General features: G+C 43.6%; 1 protein-coding gene across 2 annotated transcripts in view; it reads right to left on the reverse strand.

The window, feature by feature from the left end:
- SMG6 (SMG6 nonsense mediated mRNA decay factor) overlaps positions 1 to 21,041 on the reverse strand; it is a 3,859,488-nt gene that overhangs the window by 3,363,823 nt on the left and 474,624 nt on the right. The gene's annotated exons all lie outside the window — the stretch shown is intronic.

A 21,041-nucleotide genomic window follows, 5' to 3' on the forward strand; every position in this document is an offset into this window, starting at 1 on the left:
GAGCTGAAATTGCTGCAGCATGAACTTTAATAGAAGAGAAAGACAAACCTTTGTCTAGTAACTCAGTAAGATATTGAAGAGCCACACACAAATTAGGCTCAGAAACATCAAAATCTTTTGCTGTACTCCAAAATAAAAATCTCTTCCATTTATCAGCGTACACTTTCCTTGTACTAGGCCTTCTAGCTTCCAAAATAACATTCAAAACTTGCTGAGGAAGTGGAGGCCCATTATGGTTTAAAACAGAATATGCCAGGCTGTTAGGTGCAGAGAGTGAAGCTTGACATTGAGCAAATGGCTGTCCACCTGTGACAACAGGTGCGGAATCGAAGGCAAAGGCCATGGAGGCTTCCGTACTAGACTTCTTAGTAATGGGTACCAGTGCTGTCGAGGCCAATCTGGAGCTATTAAAATCATCCTTGGCTTGTCCTGTCTGACCTTCAGAAGTACCTTTGGGAGGAGAGGTAGAGGTGGAAAGGCATACACATGAAGATTGCTCCAATTGAAAGAAAGAGCATCCACTCTCCAAGCTGTGGGATGAAACCTTTTCGTGCAAAACTTTGGCAGCTGATGGTTTAGTGGAGAAGCGAACAGATCTATGTCTGGAGTTCCCCATGACACTGTCAATTTCTGAAATACATGAGGATCCAATTTCCACTCGTGGGGATCCATAATCCGTCTGCTCAACACATCTGCTAAGGAGTTCTGTGCTCCTGGCAGAAACCTTGCCTGAAGATTGAGCTGTAAACAGAGCAGTCTCCCACAAAATCATTGCTTGCCTGCATAGAGGATAAGAAAGCGTTCCCCCTTGCTTGTTGATGTACCACATGACAGTTGTGTTGTCTGTTAGAATCAACACCTGTCCTGGAAGAAGGAATTCCTTGAAAGCTATTAATGCAAACTGGACTGCTAACATCTCCTTCATGTTGATATGTAGATGTTGTAGTCTGACAGGCCACTTGTTTTGTATCCATTTTCCATTCAGATGAGCTCCCCAAGCTTTGTCTGAGGCATCTGTCGTTAAAATCTGACTCGCCTCTGGCCGGGCCACAGAGAGTCCCTTGTTTAGGTGACATTCCTGAGCCCACCACAAGAATTCCTTCTGAATGCAAGGTATTATTCGAATGACAGTGTCCAGATCCTGGCAGTGCTGTGTCCATACATTTTTGAGATACCATTGTAGCTTCCTCATATGCAGTTTGGCATTGGGAAGCACCAGAATACAAGATGCCATGAACCCTAAGGCTTGAAGGACTGTCTTTGCAGTCAGCCCGGACTGATGAGATAGTTGATGGAAGTAAAGGGAGAGACTTTTTTGTTTGTCCGGGGTTAAAAAGGCCATCTGGGCTGCTGTATTCAGTCTCACACCCAGAAAGCACATGTCTTGAGAGGGTACTAGACTGGACTTTATTTCGTTCACAGAATACCCTAGGCATCTTAGCACTGCTATCACATATTCCAAATGACGAAGAAGCTCTTCCCTTTCTTGAGCCAGAATTAGGCAGTCATCCAAATAAGGATAGATCTGTATTCCTTTTAGTCTGAAGAAAGCTATCACTGGAGCCAGAACTTTCGTGAACACTCTGGGCGCAGTAGATAAGCCAAAGGGCAATGCAGAGAACTGATAGTGAGAAGTCCCAGCTCGAAAACGCAGATACTTTCTGCAACTGAGTCTGATAGGAACATGAAGGTAAGCCTCCTTGAGATCCAAAGTTACCATCCAATGATCTTTGCCCAGCAGAGGTAAAAGCCGCTGCAACGTCAACATTTTGAACTTGGGAATGTCCAGAGAAGTGTTGAGGATAGATAAATCCAAAATTGGTCTCCACGTGTTCCCCTTCTTTGGTACTAGGAACAGGCGAGAATAAAATCCTAGGCCCACTTCTGGCAGAGGGACCGGCTGTATGGCCCCTAGTGGGAGCAACAGAGAAACCTGTTTGTGAGCCTCTATTCTTTGTTGAGGAGGAACGTCTGGCATGCCTTTGAAAGGAGGCAAGGTATGGAAATAAAACCTGTAGCCGTGGCGTATGATATTCAATACCCATTTGTCCTGGGTAATTAAACTCCAATTTCCTTCGAAAAGTGCCAACCTTCCTCCTAAAGGTGCTGCCAGACGAGCAGGCTCTGGCAGCTGAAAAGGTAGGTCATTGGGTCTGTTTACGAAAGGACTGACCCCTGCCCTCACCCGAAGCCTGTGCAGGAGAACTCCCTGTTCTAGGCCTGAAAGAGCCCTGAGCTCTGCCCTTACCACGTCTAGATCTACCCCTAGACTGGGAATCATAAGAAGGATACGTCCACCCCTTAGTAGGCCAATTTCTACTAAACTTTGGAGGCTGGACTTGCAAAAAATCTTTAACAGTCTGCATAGACTTAGCCTTGTCTTCCATTTTCTTTAAGACTGTCTCAACAGGAGGACCAAACAACACGTCAGATTGTAAAGGAGCATCTAAAATCCTTGTTTTAACATGTTCAGACAAATTCTGATCCCTCAGCCAGGCGTGCCTGCGAAGAACAGTCCCAGTGGCAGCCACCCTAGACGAGGCCTGTACAGCATCAAAACCACATTGCAAAGAATGCTTACCCACCTGTTCAGAAACATGGACTAAATCTTGCAACTCTTTACAATCAATACCAACTGCCAGAGCATCAACCTTAGACTTCAATTGTGAAAGGAGATAGTTTTGGTATTTCAACATGTGAAACTGGCAATTCAGAGCCCTTATTGCAAGAGTGGAAGAAGTATAAACTTTCTTTCCCCATCTATCCAAGGCTCTAGCCTCCTTATCTGTAGGAACCGGATTCTTAACAACAGAAGCCTTAACACCCTTAGGCCCCTGGCTAATAGTTTCTGGGTCTGCCCTAGGACTCTTAAAAAGATACTTGTGAACTTCAGGCACCCTGTAATACCTATCCGGCTTAACAGGAGCAGGAGGCAAAGAATCAGGATTAAGAGAAGCCTCTGTAAAAACATCTTCCACTACATCCAAAACAGGAGGTATAGCCAAAGGCCTATGCTGGGGTAAAAACAGAAATTCCCTAAGCCTTTTCCTGGAATCAGAGAAGTCCTGACCCTCCCACTTAAAATGCTCCCTCATGGAATGAAGAGTTTCTGAAAAAGAAAAATCCTCAGGAGTAGCAGCAGAAGGAGTAGAATCATCTACATCAGAATCAGAATAAGGAGAGTACTCCTGCAAGTCTTCAGCCGAAGACTCTGAAACATCTGAAGCTTGCTCAAAACCCCCCAGCCCAGGCTCCACCCTAGGCCTCTTAGCAGGAGGGGGCATAGAACCCCTAATCAAAGTAATCAAATCTTCTGTCATTTTAAGCATATGCTTCTTGGGCATAGTACCTGAAGAGCTAGGGGTAACACCAACTGAAGCTAAACCTGGCCTGCCCTTGGGAGAAGCCTTAGTAATGGAAGGAGAGGGCCTAGCCACCTTAGGAAGGGAGGGGAGTATAGTAACCTGAGAAGCCCCCTCAGCCTGACTTGCCTCTTGAGAGGCCACATCTTGCAATAATAAGGTCTCACTCTGGGAACACAAAGAAATCTCCGGTGGAGCCACCGGCTCCACAGACACCTCTAAAGAACCAGCGTCCGGTACAGACGGTTCTTCTAGCCTAGGCTTAACTGTCTTGTCCTTGCGCTTCTTCGAGGAAGCGGGCGTCGGAGCATCCGACGGCATTTTATAATTGCACCGCTTCCCAAAGACTAACCTTGCACAATCCAACCTTCTCTTTATAGTGCGTTTATTAAATCTAGCACAAGAGCGACAGCCAACAACGTCGTGCTCAGGCCCTAAGCAAGGAATACACAAAGTATGATAATCTCTATGCGGTATCTGTTTCCCACAAGAAACGCAATTATTAACTTTTTCTGACATCCGTAAATGACTGAGGCAAGAAAAACAAAAATATTCCCCAACGGGGTACTTAGCCAACTTTGAACTCGGTCTGAAACTTCTAAATCGAAAAATTTCAGAACGCCAACCGGCACTTGCAATGCTGCTTCTGCATCGGACCATGCGGCAAAAAAGACTGAGGATATGACGCCGGTCATGCGCATTTGTACCCTGACGTCCTGACGTCAGTTAAATGCGCCCTGACCAACGTCAGCCTTATACTTTGATATTCGGGCCGACCGTGGACAGCGGACCACCCAAGTGTAAGGACTGCAGCAATGTGAGATGAAGAACATGTATTGTTTTTCTGTATCTGTCTGAATCTTTCTATCTGCGTTGTTTTTATATTTCCTGTAAATTGAAACTCTGGTGTTTGTTGAAAAAATATTCAGTATTTTTATGTTTTTTAATATTTATTATTAAATATCTAAACCCTTCATTGTGGCTGGTCTTGTAGAAAATATTTCAGCTTTTGAAGAGTGCTTGCATTTATTTAGTGGTACTGTGGCATCACGCTCCTGAAAGTCTTGCCAACTGGTTAACACTACTATTTGTATTAATTGTACTAAGAGTAATTGGGTACCCTGGTAAGAGCCATAAAGTAGCTGGTTGGTGGCAGTGAATCTACCTTAAAGTCTGAGTGCAGGTGGCATAGGGGGTAAACCTGTGCCAGCCTTTCCCACGTGTGTGTGTGTGTGTGTGTGTGTGTGTGTGTGTGTGTGTGTGTGTGTGTGTGAAAATCAAAATCTCACAGTGTGCGTGTGTCAGCTACTAGGAACAGGGACACAGAGCACGGATTTCTGCAGAGGGAAAGGTGGAGTCTTATTTAGGGTCTGGAGTGGAAAACCCAGGCCCAGGAAGGGAGTGTGTTCAGTGTGTGCTCTTAAGGGAAATTGTGTTTGGTGCAGAAAGCTGCATCTGAAAATACTGTGTGTATCTATTTGTGTTCGAAGTGGACATTCTCCATCGGTGTCAGTGGTGAGGACTGGAGCTCCTTGATTACTGGCCCAGTGGAGGGACGACACAAAGGGCACATGTAGGATCACATTTCAGTGTCAAGGTTCTCATTTCAGCTTTGCTTATTTTATGTCGTGAACCTTTTTGAAATTATTTCAATATATGAAACACGAAGACAAGGTTTTGGTCTAGACTGGTTAAAGAAAGACCATCAACAAAAAGTGTACTTTACATGTTCACCTGCCGAATTACTATTTTGGATCTGGGATGTCCTCAGCAGCCAAGGTAACGTTTCAAAATAAAATGCAAATAGAAGTGGGGATGTAGGAAACCAAGACTGTTTATTATGCTCCCCTCACAACCTAGTGATGAATTGTTTCACAATCATATACAAGACTTCAAGAAAATGAACTAATAAATTCATCTGTACGAGACGTAAAATATAGTTGATGGAAATTCTGCAGTTAACCTAAAAGACCAACAAATCACTAAACCAAAAGAAAAGTGTGTACAAAGCCTTCAAAATTTTCCCAGCCCAATGCAACAAAGATTGTAACTCCATCTAAAAATAACTGGTAAAACAGTCAAAAGAAGCAGTTACATTCAAGACAGATGACAATAAGACAGGATACCACAATATCCAAAAAAATGAGGCAAAGAAAACGAAATGCAGTGTGCAAGAAAAAAATGGTATCACATACAACCTCCACAGTACAGCTAACAAATACTCCTAACACACTAGCATACAGATTTTGAGCAAGTTTCATGCTACAAACTGGAACCCCACCCACTCTTCCTGAACAGTACAGTTTTGTACCTACCATAAATGTAGATGTTTGAGTGCTCATACAGCTGCAGTCATTACAGATGGGTTATCCTGCTGCCAGGCGGGTCCTCGGTCGGCCGAATTCCAAAGTCTAGGTCCGGCGTCGGTTGTCGTCGCTTCTTCCCTGACGTCAGAGCGGCAGGGGTATAAAAGAGGCAGCCGACGCCATCTTCTTCAGTTTTTCTTCCCCAGATGTCAGGTGCCCCCAGAAGGAAGGCTAAACATAAACTTATGTAATCATGCAATATAGAATAATTAAAAAACAGTAGTTGCAAGCAAATACACCTTAAAAGAATACCCCAAATAGGTTGTATGAGAAGGTGTTTGTCATAAGGCCTGTCCTAAGAGGTGATGGGGGGGTGAACCTGGACTGCAGCTGTATGAGCACTCGAACATCTACATTTATGGTAGGTACAAAACTGTACTATGTTCATCGTGCATACAGCTGCAGTCATTACAGATGGGAAGAATCCCAAAGCTAAGTAGGGGTGGCAGGCACTAAGTGGAACTAGGAGGAGCAAGGATGCCCTGCAAGACAGCTGTGGAAAATCCCACTCTAGATTTAGAGTAAAGTGGAAGGTGATAGTGTTTGGAGAAAGTGTGCACTGAACTCCAAGTGGCTGCTTCCAAAATGTCCTTGGTAGGAACCCCCCTGAGGAAAGCTGCAGAGGTAGCTGTAGCCCTTGTGGAGTGGGATCTGATGCTTGAAGGCACAGCTTTTCCATGAAATGAGTAACAAAAGCATATGCAGTGGGCTATCCATTTTGAGACTGTCTGTTTGGAGATAGCCTTTCCTTGAGCACAAACAGTTGCTCGGATTTCCTGAATGGCTTTGTCCTGTCCAAGTAATAACAAAGTTGTCTGTGAATGTCCAAGGAATGCAGTAGTCTTTCCCCTTTGTTTTGTGGGTTAGGGTAAAAGGTAGGTAAGTGGATAGTCTGATTCAAGGCTAGTCTTTCCCCTTTGTTTTGTGGGTTAGGGTAAAAGGTAGGTAAGTGGATAGTCTGATTCAAGGCTACACTGGATACTACCTTTGGCATAAAGGTAGGGTTGGTTCGTAAGGAAACTCTGTCCTGATGGAAAATGATGAAAGGTTGCACAGCCATGAGGGCCTGTAGTTCCGAAACCCTGCATGCTGAGGTGATAGCCAGAAGGAAGGCTGTTTTCCATGACAAGTATTGTAGTTCTGGTGAAGCAGCTGGCTCGAAGGGAGGAAGGGTCAGCTTTTCCAATATGAAGTTGAGGTCCCAAGCAAGGACTGGTGGTTTCCTTGGAGGTTTTATATTCTTTGCCCCTCTGAGGAACCGTCTTAAGACAGGATGAGAGAATAAAGGAGGATCTGTGTTGTATTGTGCAGAAATGGCTGAAGCGTGGATTTTGATGGAGGAGAAGGAAAGTCCACTGTTTAACATCTCAGCTAGGTACTGTAAAATTTGAGGTAAATTTATTACCCAAGGATTCTGGCCCTTTTCCTGATTCCAGGCACAAAATCGTTTCCATTTGGCGAAGTAGGCTTTTCTAGTAGAAGGTCTTCTGGCCTCCAAGATGACATCCTGCACCTCCTTGGAGAGGAGGGTCTGTTGGGAAATCAAGGGATTCTCTATGCAGCTAGGTTTAGGGTTTTGAGCTGGCTGTGAAAAGTCTTGAAGTTGTGCTGGGACAACAGAAGAGGCACTAGAGGGTAGGATCCATGGTGGGGAATGTGTCAGGCTCTTCAGGAGCGGATACCAGTGTTGTCTTGGCCAATCTGGAGCAATGAGAATCATTTTCGTACTCTCTGCTCTGGCTTTTAATAGAACTTTGGGCAGCAGAGGAAGAGGCAGAAAGGCATAGACTGTCAACGTTGTCCAATTGAAAGAAAGTGCGTCCACTTTCCAGGCCTGTGGATGATAGGTCCTTGAACAAAATTTTTCCAATTGGTAATTTCTGTGGGTAGCAAAGAGATCTATGTCTGGCTGTCCCCATGCCTGAGTTATCTTTGTGAAAACTTGAGGATTAACTTCCATTCGTGTAGATCTGTCATATTTCTGCTTAGGCTGTCTGCCAGTGTGTTTTCCTTCCCTGGCAGGAATTGTGCCCGAAGTTGAATTTGCAATTCCAGTGCTGTGTTCCATAGAGTCATGGCTAGTCTGCACAGGGGGTATGAATGAGTTCCCCCCTGTTTGTTTATGTACCACATCATTGTGGTGTTGTCTGTCCTTATCAATAGCTGGCCTGGATGCAGTAGGTCTTTGAAGGCCATAATAGCATTTTGCACTGCTAGCATTTCCTTTTGGTTGATGTGTAGGTGCTTCTCTTTTTGGGACCATTTTCCCTGAATGCACTGAATGCACTGATCTGTCATGTGTGCCCCCCAGGCGTAGTCAGAGGCGTCTGTTGCGATGATTTGAGTTGCTTGAGGTACGCAGAAAGGGAGACCTATGTTTCTTTAGCATGCTTGAGCCCACCACAAAAATTCCTTTTGAAGACATAGAATGAGTGGTATAATTGTTTCCAAGCTGTGGCTGTGTTGAGACCATAAGTTTTTTAGGTACCATTGAAGTTTCCTCATATGCAGCTTTGCACATGGGATCAGAAGGATGCAAGATGCCATGAATCCCGGAGCCTGCAGGACTTTCCTTGCAGTCAGCCTGGTGAAGGTTGCCATTTTGCTGAAGTATTGAGACAGTTGCCCTTGTTTGTCTGGCGTGAGGTAGGCCATCTGGGTGGTTGTATTCAAGCTGGCACCCAGGAAAATTATTTGTTGAGAGGGTATTAGTTTTGATTTCTTTTTGTTGATTGTGTATCCCAGAAAGTTCAACAGTTTTATTACAAACGCCAGGTGCTTCAGAAGTATGTCCTTGCTGTCCGCTTGGATCAGGCAGTCGTCCAGATATGGGTATATTTGTATTCCTTGAAATCTGCAGAAGGCAATTACTGATGCCAGGCATTTCGTAAACACTCTGGGCGCAGTAGGTAAGCCAAAGGGCAATGCAGAGAATTGATAATGGGTTGAACCTGCAAGAAATCTGAGGTATCTTCTGCAATCTTGTCTGATAGGGACATGCAGGTATGCCTCCTTGAGGTCCAATGTTACCAGCCAAGACTCCTTGCCCAGCATGGGAAGAAGCTGCTGTAATGTGAGCATCTTGAATTTTGGTACCTGTAAATATGTGTTTAGGATGGATAGGTCTAAAATAGGTCTCCAATCTTTGTCTTTCCTTGGTACCAGGAATAGTCTGGAATAAAACCCTTGACCTTGTTCTTTTGCAGGTACCTCTTGAATCGCTTTCATGTCCATGAGAGCTGAAATTTGTTTTTGTGCCTCTGCCCTTTGATTTTGTGGCAGGTTTGGCATGCCTCTCATTTTTGGAAGGGTGTGAAAGTGGAACCTGTAGCCTCTGTCTATAATATCCAGAATCCATTTGTCTTTTGTGACAATATGCCAATTTTTTGAGACTAATGCCAGTTTTCCACGCAAAGGTGCTGCCATTAAAGCTTTGCTTGGCAGGTAAAGGGGGAAGTCATTGTGTCTGCTTTCTGAATTACTGTGATCTATCTTCTCCACCTCTTGGGGTTGGTGCTTGCCACTGTCTGGCTCTGAAAGATCCTTGAAGTTGCCCTCTACCCCTTGGGCGTCTGTATCTGCCTCTTTGAGGTCTGTCCGTGGCTGGAAAGGACCAATTTTTTGAAGGCCAGTTTCTGCTGAAACGTGGAGGTTGTCCCTGCAGGAAATCTTTCACTGTTTGCATTGATTTCACTTTTTCCTCCATTTTCTTTAGTACCTCCTCAGCTTTAACACCAAACAATACATCTTTTTGAAGAGGTGCATCTAGTAATTTAGCTTTGACATGATCTGGTAAGGCTTGCTCTTTAAGCCAAGCATGTCTACGTATAACAGACCCCGTAACAGCAGCTCTACACGAGGCCTCTAAAGCATCAAAACCACACTGCAAGGTATGTTTACCCACTTGCTCTGCACCATGCAACAAATCCTGCAACTCTTTTAAATCTGGTTGTTCTGGTTGTGTCATTTTGCTTTTCAACTGAGATAACAAAAACTGTTGATACTTTAACATATGGAACTGACAGTTTAATGCCCTCATGGTTAAAGTGGCCGAGGTATACACCTTTTTCCCCCACCTTTCTAAAGCTCTGGAATCTCTCTCTGAAGGTAATGGGTTTTTAGCAGTAGAGGCCTTAATTCCTTTGGGACCCTGTGAAATAGTTTCTGGGTCAGCAGTATGGCTTTTGTATAGGAACTGGTATGAATCAGGAACCCGGTAATACCAGTCTGGTTTAACAGAAGCTGGAGGTAAAGAATCTGGGTTGAGGCTGGCTTCTGTGTACACATCATCTAATATATCTAAAACAGGAGGGATAGCCAGGGGCCTATGCTGGGGGAGCAAGAGAAAATCCCTGAGCCTTTTCTTGGAATCTGAGTAATCTTGGCCTTCCCAGTGAAAGTGTTCCCTCAAAGTATGTAGGGTTTCCCCAAAAGAGTAGTCCTTGGGGGGGAGACTGAGGGAATAGACTCCTCTGCATCAGAGTCTTCAAAAGGAGAATAGGCATAGTCCTGGTCCTCAGAATGTTCAGAGGTAATAGAGGCTTGATCTGACGAAGGGTAGTCTTCCTCCAATCTGGACCTTTTGTCCGAGGGGGGTTGAGAACCACTGATAAGAGTAATCAAATCCTCAGCCATTTTGAGCATCTGTTTTTTAGGCATGGGGCCTTGAGAGGGGGTCTGAGGTCCCTGTTTTTTGGTTTTCATGGCTGCTTTAGATTTTGTGAAAGCTTTAATAGAGAAGGAGGAAGGCCTGAAGACACCTTGAGAAATGGCAGGCCTGTCTAAACTCCAAGTTTCCCCGCCAAGAGTGGCGTCGGTATCTGTAGTAGGAATGGGGACCGAAGAGCCTGCGACCTCGGGTACTGAAGACACCGGTAATGTAGTGTCATCGGTACTCACGGGCTGCGTAGGCGCCTCGCTGAGAACCGGAGAACCGGTAGTCGGCCTTAGTGTGGTGTCAGCAGAAGTCGCGGACCTCGTATGTCGGTCCTTATCTTTGCGTCTTTTACTCAAAACTGGAGTCGGAGAATCCGACGACATAATATAATAAAATTTTTTACCAAAATAGTGAAGGGCGAACTCCGCCCGACGCTTAATAGTGCGTTTGTTGAATCTAGCACAAAAACGGCAGGCCGAGACGTCGTGTTCTGGGCCTAAGCAAGGTATACAGAAAGAGTGGAAATCCTTATGTGGTATTTGCTTCCCACATGAAATGCAATTATTAACTTTGTCTGACATCGGTCTGAGGCAAGAAAACTTTCCCAAACGGGGTACTTAGCTTTCAAGAAGACTTCGGCTGAAATATTTTCGTAAATCTCAGGAGCTGGCCGACCAGCACTTGCTAACTGCTTCTGCTTCGGGCACGGCGCGGCAAGAAAGACTGAAGAAGATGGCGTTGGCTGCCTCTTATACCCCTGCCGCTCTGACGTCAGGGAAGAAGCGACGACAACCGACGCCGGACCTAGACTTTGGAATTCAGCCGACCGAGGACCCGCCTGACGGCAGGATAACCCATCTGTAATGACTGCAGCTGTATGCACGATGAACATCTCCATGGAGATAAGACATGCCAAAAATGTAAAATGCCCATTTATAAGTTTTTTCCAGACTACTTACAAAATACTGTACCCCATTCTGTAACCTCCTCACATTATCCAGTGCAATTAGAAAAGGTAATAAAACAAAGTAACACCACTGCGATAAAAACAGATAAACTAAAATGCTCAAAATAACAATGAATTAATTTATCTGGAACAACAGACAACAGCATATGTAAAACTACAAACTTTAAAGCTTGCATTGTATCTATACTGTTGTCTGTGGTTCCGGATAATTTAATTTATTGCAATTATAAAAGGTACAGAGAGTCCTCACATGGTGGATCTAAGGGCTTCAAAATGTGTCTCATAGCCAAAGATCAAAGAAACGGGGAAGGCATTTGTCAAGCATAAGACAGAGAATTTCTCTGAAGAGTCTTTGGACTCTATTGTAAGAGATTCTACAGTCTGAGGCCTAGGGCTGATAACTAGAGGGGCAGGCAGAGGAGAAGCAGCTATGGACGGCCTAAGGACCATAAAGGCATTGAACAAACACTGAGAGAAAGCTTGCCAATCAGGCAAGCTCTCAGGAGGTTAAGTCATATGTTTGGTTTTCTGTCTTTTTTTTAAAGAAACAACAAACCTCGAGGGTGTAGGCCCTAAGGAGAACCTAGCTTCAGAAGCCTCACTAACGGTGGAACCAGTCTGGATGTTCGCAGAGAGCTGAGGTTCCCTCTCATCGTAAGCATCTGACGTCTACGTTACCTCAACAGACGTACTTTCAGACCTTGGTTTTGCGGCTTCCAAAATGGTACCCACTACACCAAGTCTGCTAGTTCCGTACGTTCCTCCAGGCATACCTCGACCACAGAGGGAACGTCGGCTGGAAGAGGTGCAGCAAAAGGCTTAGCCCTGGTAACTCTGGCCTTCTTTTTTGGTAGCTTGATGGTATGGCTGGACAGCCCTTCCATTGCTAGAACAAGATGTTTGAGGCATTGGTTCTCTAGATAGATCGATATTAAGGGCATGCAGATGACTGTGAAGTCTCTTTTGGACAAATGCCTAACAAATCGTGCAGGTGTTATGGTCAGGGTTGAGACTTAGGCAGAACAGACACAGGTCACAGGCATCCTATCCTTATGAGGCTATGTTGTCCACACCTACACCTTCCTTTTCTGGATGACATGAACCTGGGCAGGCATGCAGTGACCAAAAAAAAAAAGAACAAGAAAAAGGCCATAACAGGGTACTTAACTTTAAATCGCAGGATCCGACGGCAGGGACAACAGGATGAGCTGACGTTCGACTGGCAGCAGAGAAGTTCAGAGGACGATACAGGCAGACATCTCTTTTATGGCCCATGCACCCTACGGCCAACGTCAGACGTCCCACGTACCTTGCAGTGACTAAAGCTTTTGTATACTACCCGGAAATTCAGGTCGCTAGGTGGAAGCTAACCTAAAGATCATGAATGCTGCAACATAACAATATAAGGACATCTTAAAGATCTCTGGATACAACAGCTTGAATCTAAGGTTCAGTCATTTGCATATCTTAAAATAAGGGATACATCTACAATGCTTTACTCTCATGCCTCGTGAAAAATCATGGTCAATAAACACACTGTTCTTCATAACTTGCAGATGGGTTTGCTTTTCTCCACAATGAACTTGGCAAATCCTTCTTCAGTTGATAATTTTGGACCTTCAGTAATACCAGCTGAGGGAATCAGTGCTCTGTTTTTGCCATGAATTTACTCCATATGCTCTGCCTGTAAAAATATCCTTCTGTAGTCTGATCCATTGACCAAGTTAATCGATTATAAAACTTTCGCAGTCCTTTGCCTTCAACATCTTCCAGCATATTTGACATTCTTAAATTCTCTCTTATTGCCCTTACTTCTAAGTTCTTGCAGTTTCACCTCCAACTTTGCTTTTGCCACCAACAGTTCAGCTACTTGGGTCTCCATCTCTTCTTCTTTCGCCTTGAATGTCGCTAATTCATCAGACTGGTTTGAAAAGTCTGATGCCATCTCTTCCTGCCTTCTGTCCATTTTCTTTAAATAATCCAACAGAGAATTTCTAATTCTCATAAATTCATTGTACAGTTTATCAATATTTTCACCATGATTTGCCATACCTTCATCCCTCTGAGAGTTGTTGCACTTCAGGATCCACAGTGCTCTCAGTTGGGTGTTCTTCTCAACCACTGTCTGTCGACTTCTGCACCTTTTCGTATGCCAATCTCATCTTTCTTTTGGACATTCACTTTAATTATTATAACTCAAGTTTACTGCCCAGGGTTTCTTCAACTTGCTATTTAACTATGGGATGGATTTGTATTATTTCTCAAGGAGTGCTCGCCTCATGCCACGTACTCTCTTAGTGACATATCAGGAGCCTGCTTTATACAAACGTTGATAAAATTTATGAAGTATTGTTAGTGGCTCGACAGGAGCTCTGGTTATTTTTCTTTTCATACATTTCCTATATCTGTCTACAACTCTTTCTACTTTCTGCTGCTTAAGAGATTATGATAAAACATTTCTGCACTCAAGTTAAAGACGCAATTGTTTACATGCAACCTTTCTCAACTGATGCATATTGTTCAAATAAATATTCCTTTATTTTTCTTTAAGCCAACTACAATTGTTCTTGTTAAGCGAGATTCCCTTCTTCTGCAATACTTTAATGACAGTCAGGCCCTCTAAATATTTTATGTTACTTCTTTACCAAATCCATTTCTTTCTTATTTTTGCAGTGCCTTTACGGACCATTTTCATTTTATCACTCTCACTCACTGTCCCCTATTATTACTCTGAAATCTTGCTCACTACTCATTCTTTAAATTCTTCTCTTTTTCCAAACAAATAAGAAGAAAAGCACCAATCCTTCATCTTTTACATCATTACTCTGCATCTTTATCTTAATTTTTATTACTGCACGATTCGATATAGTCACTGGACAGGTTTCAAAACTTTCAATTAAATCCATATCACCCTGTGAAAGATAATGTCCATCTAATCTAGCCTAGTTATTGAACCTTGTGTAACTGAATTCACACCACAACAAATATTCTAATTAATTTATTCAGAAATCTACCCTCTGCTGGTATATTCTCCCTTCTCTACCCAGATACATCCTCATTATTGCAAATCCGACAATTTCTTACTCCAAAATAATATTCTCTGCTGAAAGCTTATTACTCTCACAATTCTGCTAAGTTCCTTAATGGTAGATTTATATGGAATATAAATACATTCCAGCATAATCCTCCTTCGCCAACATTCCCTTGCTACCAAAAAATCTATTACTGTATTTACATCCTCTTCCATCACTACTGGGGCTCCCTCTTACACTTAGTATTAATACTCTTTTTCCTTTGTCCCTGATATTTTGCTGAATGTACTCCTTGAAATCTACTCTGTCAAATTTATGTCTCTTCTGTAACATTGCTATTTTCATTCCCCACTTCTTAATACAATTAAATATTCATTTTTTTTGTCTATACTTATAAGACCATTTACATTTCATGTTAATACTGACAAAATGGACATTTTGACAGAAAGCTGCTACTCCCACATATTGTACATGACAGTTATTCTGAATGTTCCCACTGTATAGCTTACACATCCACACTAATAATTAACAAGGCTGATATTGTACGTAGTTGCTCCTTTTCATCTCTGCTTAAACCCTTGCCACATTTTCCCAAACATTTAGCTTAAATAAAAATAACTGCAAATACATATTTCAAAAAGTTTTTTAATCAGTCACAATATATCAGGGGACCAACGAAGGAGTCAAAGGTAAACTTTTTCTCTTACCAAGTGCCATTTGTGTCCCACTGTCTGGTTATAGTGCATTTTCCCATGAAGGGACTATAAAAAGGGGGTACCGCATATCTTCCTTCCCTTACATAAGAAGACTACTATGCATCCTGTCCAACATTTATGACAGGGTAATTCACTTAAAACTCTTCCTTTGTGGGATGGGCATTATCATAAAAGCCTCTGCTACTTTTTCCCACTCATATACATGTGGCATCAAGAAGGTATGCAATATTTGTTACTGGTATGTGCTACAGAGTGCAAGTGCCATACCACAGGTTTAGGAAAACATACCATTCATCATCACTGCTCAATGCCATCAGACAAAAAAGAAACGTCCTTCAAACTCATTCCTGGGAATCACAAAAGGAAGGTTTTTAACCATGTCATATTTGAACTTCTACTGATCCTCTGGCAACTCACTCCAGAACATGAAAAGCTACAAGTACAAAAAGATATTCTACCTCTCAGTCACGTACAACAGCTTACTAACTTTAAGAATTTGACAGAAGGAACAGTTATGTACACTTACCATAAATGTAGATGTTCAAGTGTATTCACTGTTGCAGTCATCCACTTTTGGGTTATCTGTTTGCAGTAGCCCTCAGTTGGCCTGATTAACAAAGTCTTGGGTCCTGCATTGGTTGCTGTCCCTTCTTCCATGACGCCAGGTCGTCAGGGGTATAAAACATGCAGCCGACGCCATTATGTCAGTTTTTCTTGCCCCAGATGTCAGGTGCCCCCTTAATGGGAAGCAAATAAATCTATAAATATACAAGGTTATACCTCCAACAAAAAAGCAAATACACCAAAAAGCTTTTGAAGATAACAAAGGAAAGTAGACGTATATCCAAAAAAAGAAGGGGGCTGGAGGGAGGGTTACCAGGACTGCAACAGTGAATACACTTGAACATCTACATTTATGGTAAGTGTACACAACTGTACTATGTTCTTCATGTTTCACTGCTGCAGTCATCACTTTTGGGTAGATATCCAAAGCTAAGGATGGGGGGAGGAATTTAAATAAAATTAGGAACAGTTAAAAGGCCCTGCAAGACTGCAGTGGCAAAGTCAGTTCTGGATTTAGAGAAAATTGGCAGATGGTAATGTTTGGTGAAAGTATGTACAGAACTCCAGGTAGCAGCTTCTAGGATGTCCCGGGTAGGGACGCCTCTGAGAAAGGCTGTAGAGGTAGATGCAGCCCTGGTACAGTAGGGTCTGATCCCCTGTGGGATAGGTTTTCCATGGTGTTAGTAACAGAAATTAATGCAATGGCCTATCCATTTGGAAATGGTTTGCTTTGAAATAGCCTTCCCCTCTGCCCCTGCAGCAAATGCCACCAGCAGTTGATCAGATTTCCTTTGAGGTTTAGTTCTGTCCAAGTAGAATTTAAGTTGTCTGTTCACATCTAAGCAGTGCAGAATCCGTTCCCCTTTGTTCTGTGGATTAGGAAAGAAGGTTGCCAAATGTATGGACTGATTAAGGGCCACACTGGACACCACCTTGGGCATGAAAGAGGGATTGGTCCGAAGGGACACCCTGTCTGCATGAAAGATAATGAAAGTCTCCACTGTCATGAGGGCCTGCAATTCAGATATTCTTCCTGCTGAAGTGATTGCTAAAAGGAAAGCTGTTTTCCAAGACAGGAATTTTAAATCAGCAGTGGCAGCTGGCTCGAAAGGATGAAGGGTGAGCTTTTCCAGTGCAAAGTTGAGGTCCCATCCTCTTCAAGGTCTTCTGAAGCTGGAGCTCTCCTGAGTGGTTGTAGATTTTTGGCCCCTCTGAGGAACTGCTTAAGCAGTGGATGAGAGAAGAGGGGTGGTTCTGTGTTATAATGAGCTGAGATGGCTGAGGAGTGGATTTTGATGGAGGAGAAAGACATGCCCTTATGAAGCATCTCAGTTAAGTATTGTAAAATCTGAGGTAAATTGGGCACTGTTGTGCTCATCCCTTGAGATTGGTTCCAGGCACAGAATCTTTTCTATTTTTCGGCGTAAGACTTTCTTGTACTAGGCCTCTGTCTCTAAAATATCCATCACTGGTTTACTGAGGGATGGTAGAGGAGAAATTATGCAATTAACCAGGCTGCTAGATTCAGTATTCGAAGCTGAGGGTGCAGAATTTGGTTCTCCTGCTGAGATAATAGAGTAGGAGTCTGAGGCAGGTGCCATGGGGCCCACAGTGACACATTGAGCAAGAGGGGGTACCAGTGTTGCCATGGCCAGTCTGGTGCAATCAAAATCGTCCTTGGTTTGTCTTGTTTGATCTTTAGTAGTACTTTGAAGGGCAGAGGAGGAAAGGCATAAACTGATAGGTTTTTCCAGCTGAAGGACAGAGCATCCACTTTCCAAGCTTGTTTGTGGGGAGTCCTTGTGCAGAATTTGTCCAACTCATAGTTTTGGGGGGAGGCAAACAGGTCTATATCTGGGCTTCACATTTGCTTGTCAACATGTTTAAAATCCTTGGTTCTAGTTTCCACTCGTTTGGGTCCATGAGGTTTCTGCTTAGTTCATCTACCAGTGTATTTAGTTTTCCTGGCAGGAATTGAGCTTGTAAATTTACTTGATAGCTCAGGGCCGTGTTCCACAATGCCATGGCTAGTCTGCAGAGGGGGCAAGAATGTGTACCCCCCTGCTTGTTTATGTACAACATAACAGTGGTGTCGCCCGTCCTTATCATTAATTGTCCTGGAAGAATGTGGCCCTTAAAGGCTGTCAGAGCATTCTGTACAGCTAACATTTCTTTTTGATTGATATGCAGGTGCATTTGACTTGGGTTCCATTTGTCCTGAATGCACTTCCCTGCCAGGTGGGCCCCCAATGCATAGTCTGATGTATCTGTTAAGGTTTGGGTGGCAGGGGGTAGTGTGAATGGTAGTCCTCTGTTTTGGTGGCAGGCCTCTGCCCACCAAAGGAACTCTAGGCGTAGGCAAGGTATGATAGGAATCATTGCTACTAGATCCTGTGAATGTTGACACCATAGGCATTTGAGATACCATTGCAATTTCCTCATATGCAGCCTTGCATATGGAATTAGAAGAATGCTGGAGGCCATGAACCCCAAGGCTTGCAGTATTTGCCTTGCAGATAACTGGGATTTTGTGGCCACTTGTTTGAAATAGGCTGTCAAATGAATCCGTGTCTCTGGCGTGAGGAAAGCCATCTGGGAAATTGTATTCAAGCTTCCTCACAGGAATATAATTTGTTGATAGGGTACCAGGTGTGATTTCTTTACATTTATGGTGCGCCCCAGCCAAGTCAGTACCATTTGAACAAAGGCCAGATGATTCAAAAGTATGTCCTGGCTTTCTGCCTGAATTAGACAATCATCCAGATATGGGTACATTTGAATATTTCTTTGCCTGCAGAATGCAATGGCTGGAGCTAGGCACTTTGTGAATACCCTGGGCACAATAGATAAGCCAAAGGGCAGGGCAGAGAACTGATAGTGCATGTAGCCTACTTTGAAGCGTAGGTATTTTCTGCAAGACTCCCTGATAGGGATGTTCAGGTATGTTTCTTTTAAATCTAGTGTTGCCAACCATGCATCTTTGCCTAGCATAGGAAGCAGCTGGTGAAGAGTCAGCATCTTGAATTTTGGAATCACCAGGAAGGTATTTAGAGTAGAAAGGTCCAGGATAGGACGCCATGTATTGCCTTTTCTGGGTACCAGGAAAAGTCTCGAATAGAACCCTTGTCCCTTTTCTTCTTCTGGTACCAAGTGAATAGCCCCCATGCTTAAGAGAGACAGTACTTGATTTTGGGTCTCTGCCCACTGATTTGGGGGTAGATCTGGCCACCCGCTTGGTGCTGGTAAGATGTGGAAGTGAAATCTGTATACTTGGGACAATTCCCAGTTTTTGGCTTGCAAATCAATCTTTCCACCTAAAGAAGCATTTAGTTGGGAAGAGCTTGGAAGTTTTAGAAGCAAGACATTCAGACTGTTTTCCATGGGGGGGGGGGTCTTACCCCCCACTGCTTAGTCTTGTGTGTCCCCTGGGACTGAAACCTAGGGTTTCTGCTATGTTTGGGTTTGGCTTCAGAAGACCTTGAAGAGGATGGAAAGGCCCAATACTTAGAGGGCCAGTCACTACTAAATCTAGGAGGCTGAACTTGTAAAAAACCTTTAACAGTTTGCATAGATTTAGCTTTATCTTCCATCTTTTTAAGAACTTCATCAGCCTTGTTGCCAAACAGGCGGTCCTGATTTAAGGGAGCATCCAACAACTTGGCTTTAACATGATCAGGTAGAGTGCTCCTTAAGCCAAGCATGCCTTCTGAGCACAGAACCAGTAACAGCAGCCCCGCAAGAGGCCTCTAAAGAATTAAATCCACGTTGCAAAGTATGTTTTCCAACGTGTTCAGCAGAATGCATTAAATACTGTAATTCTTTATTTTCTGCAGTCAGAAATCAACATAATTTTCTGTTTAAGCAATCCAATAACATGTTGTTGATACTTTAACATATGAAACTGGCAGTTTAAAGCCCTAATGGCCAAGGTTGCAGAAGTGTAAACCTTCTTACCCCATCTATCCAGTGCCCTGGAGTCTCCATCAGAAGGGGTAGGATTTTTAGCAGTAGAAGCCTTAATGCCCTTGTGTCCCTGTGAAATAGTCTCTGACTCTGCAATATGATTTTTAAAAAGGAACTTGTGTGAATCAGGAACCCTGTAATATCGGTCAGGTTTTCTGGGAGCAGGAGGCAAAGAATCAGGGGCCAAACAAGATTCCGAAAAAGCATCATCAACAATGTCTTGTACAGAAGGAATAGCTAAAGGCCTATGCTGAGGCAAGAGTAAGAAATCCCCAAGCCTCTTTTTTGATTCAGAAAAATCCTGGCTTTCCCAGTGGAAATGCTCCCTCAGAGTATGCAAGGTTTCACCAAAAGAAAAATCCTCTGGAGGGGAAGTAGAGGGAATAGGAGTCCTCTGCATCAAAATTCTCATAAGTAGATAAGGGCAAATCCAGATCATCAGAAGAATCAGAAAAATCAGAATCCTGGTCAGAAGATTCATAAACAACTTCAGTCCTAGGTCTCTTAGAAGGGGGAGGCTGGCTTCCCCGGATTAGAGTTATAAGATCTTCAGCCGTTCTTATCATTTGTTTTTTAGGCATTGAGGCCTGAGCATGTGGCCTGGGCGTTGATTTTTTAGGCATGGTTCGAGATTTAGGCCTAAAAGAAGAAGGAGGCGCTGGTTTAATATGCAAGTCTGTAGGCCTGAATACACCCTCGGAAGCCGGTGCCTGCACAGCGGCTCCGGACCCATCCAAGGTAGAGACACCCGCAGGTTCCATACTTGAAGCATCTCGCAGCATACTGGACTCTGAATGGGTCTCAGTAGAGGCCTGCGAATCAGAAGTAGCAGGTATCAGGGGCTGCGAAAGCACCTCACTGAGTACCAGCGAACTGGCGACTGGCTTAGGAGAAGCGTCATCAGCAGTTTTGGACCTCGGTGGCCTGTCTTTATCCTTGCGTTTTTCGGAATCCCGGTAGTCGGATAGCTAACCGACATTTCTGGATAATTAAACCGAGAACAGAAATATTTAGAGGCAAAAATATACCAACGACGGATACGGCACTGATTAAATAAAGCACAAAGCCGACAACACGGTACATTGTGGTCAGGGCCTAGGCAAGGAATACAGTACAAATGAAAATCTTTATGAGGTATTTGCTTTCCACAAGTAATGCAATTATTAACTTTTTCTGACATCGGTAAGGAGCAAGAAAAAGTTTCTCCAATGGGGTACTTAGCTTTAGTTGAAGACTTTGGTTCTGAAACTCGAAAACGAAAATTTTAGGAATCGGCCAATTGGCACTTGCGAACTGCTTCTGCTTCGGGCAGCGCACGGCAAGAAAGACTGACATAATGGCATCGGCTGCATGTTTTATACCCTTGGTGACCTGACATCATGGAAGATGGGACAACAAGCGACGCAGGACCTAA

This window comes from Protopterus annectens, chromosome 13.part0, assembly GCF_019279795.1.
Source record: "Protopterus annectens isolate FY-2018-M chromosome 13.part0, PAN1.0, whole genome shotgun sequence".
Taxonomy (NCBI): domain Eukaryota; kingdom Metazoa; phylum Chordata; order Ceratodontiformes; family Protopteridae; genus Protopterus; species Protopterus annectens.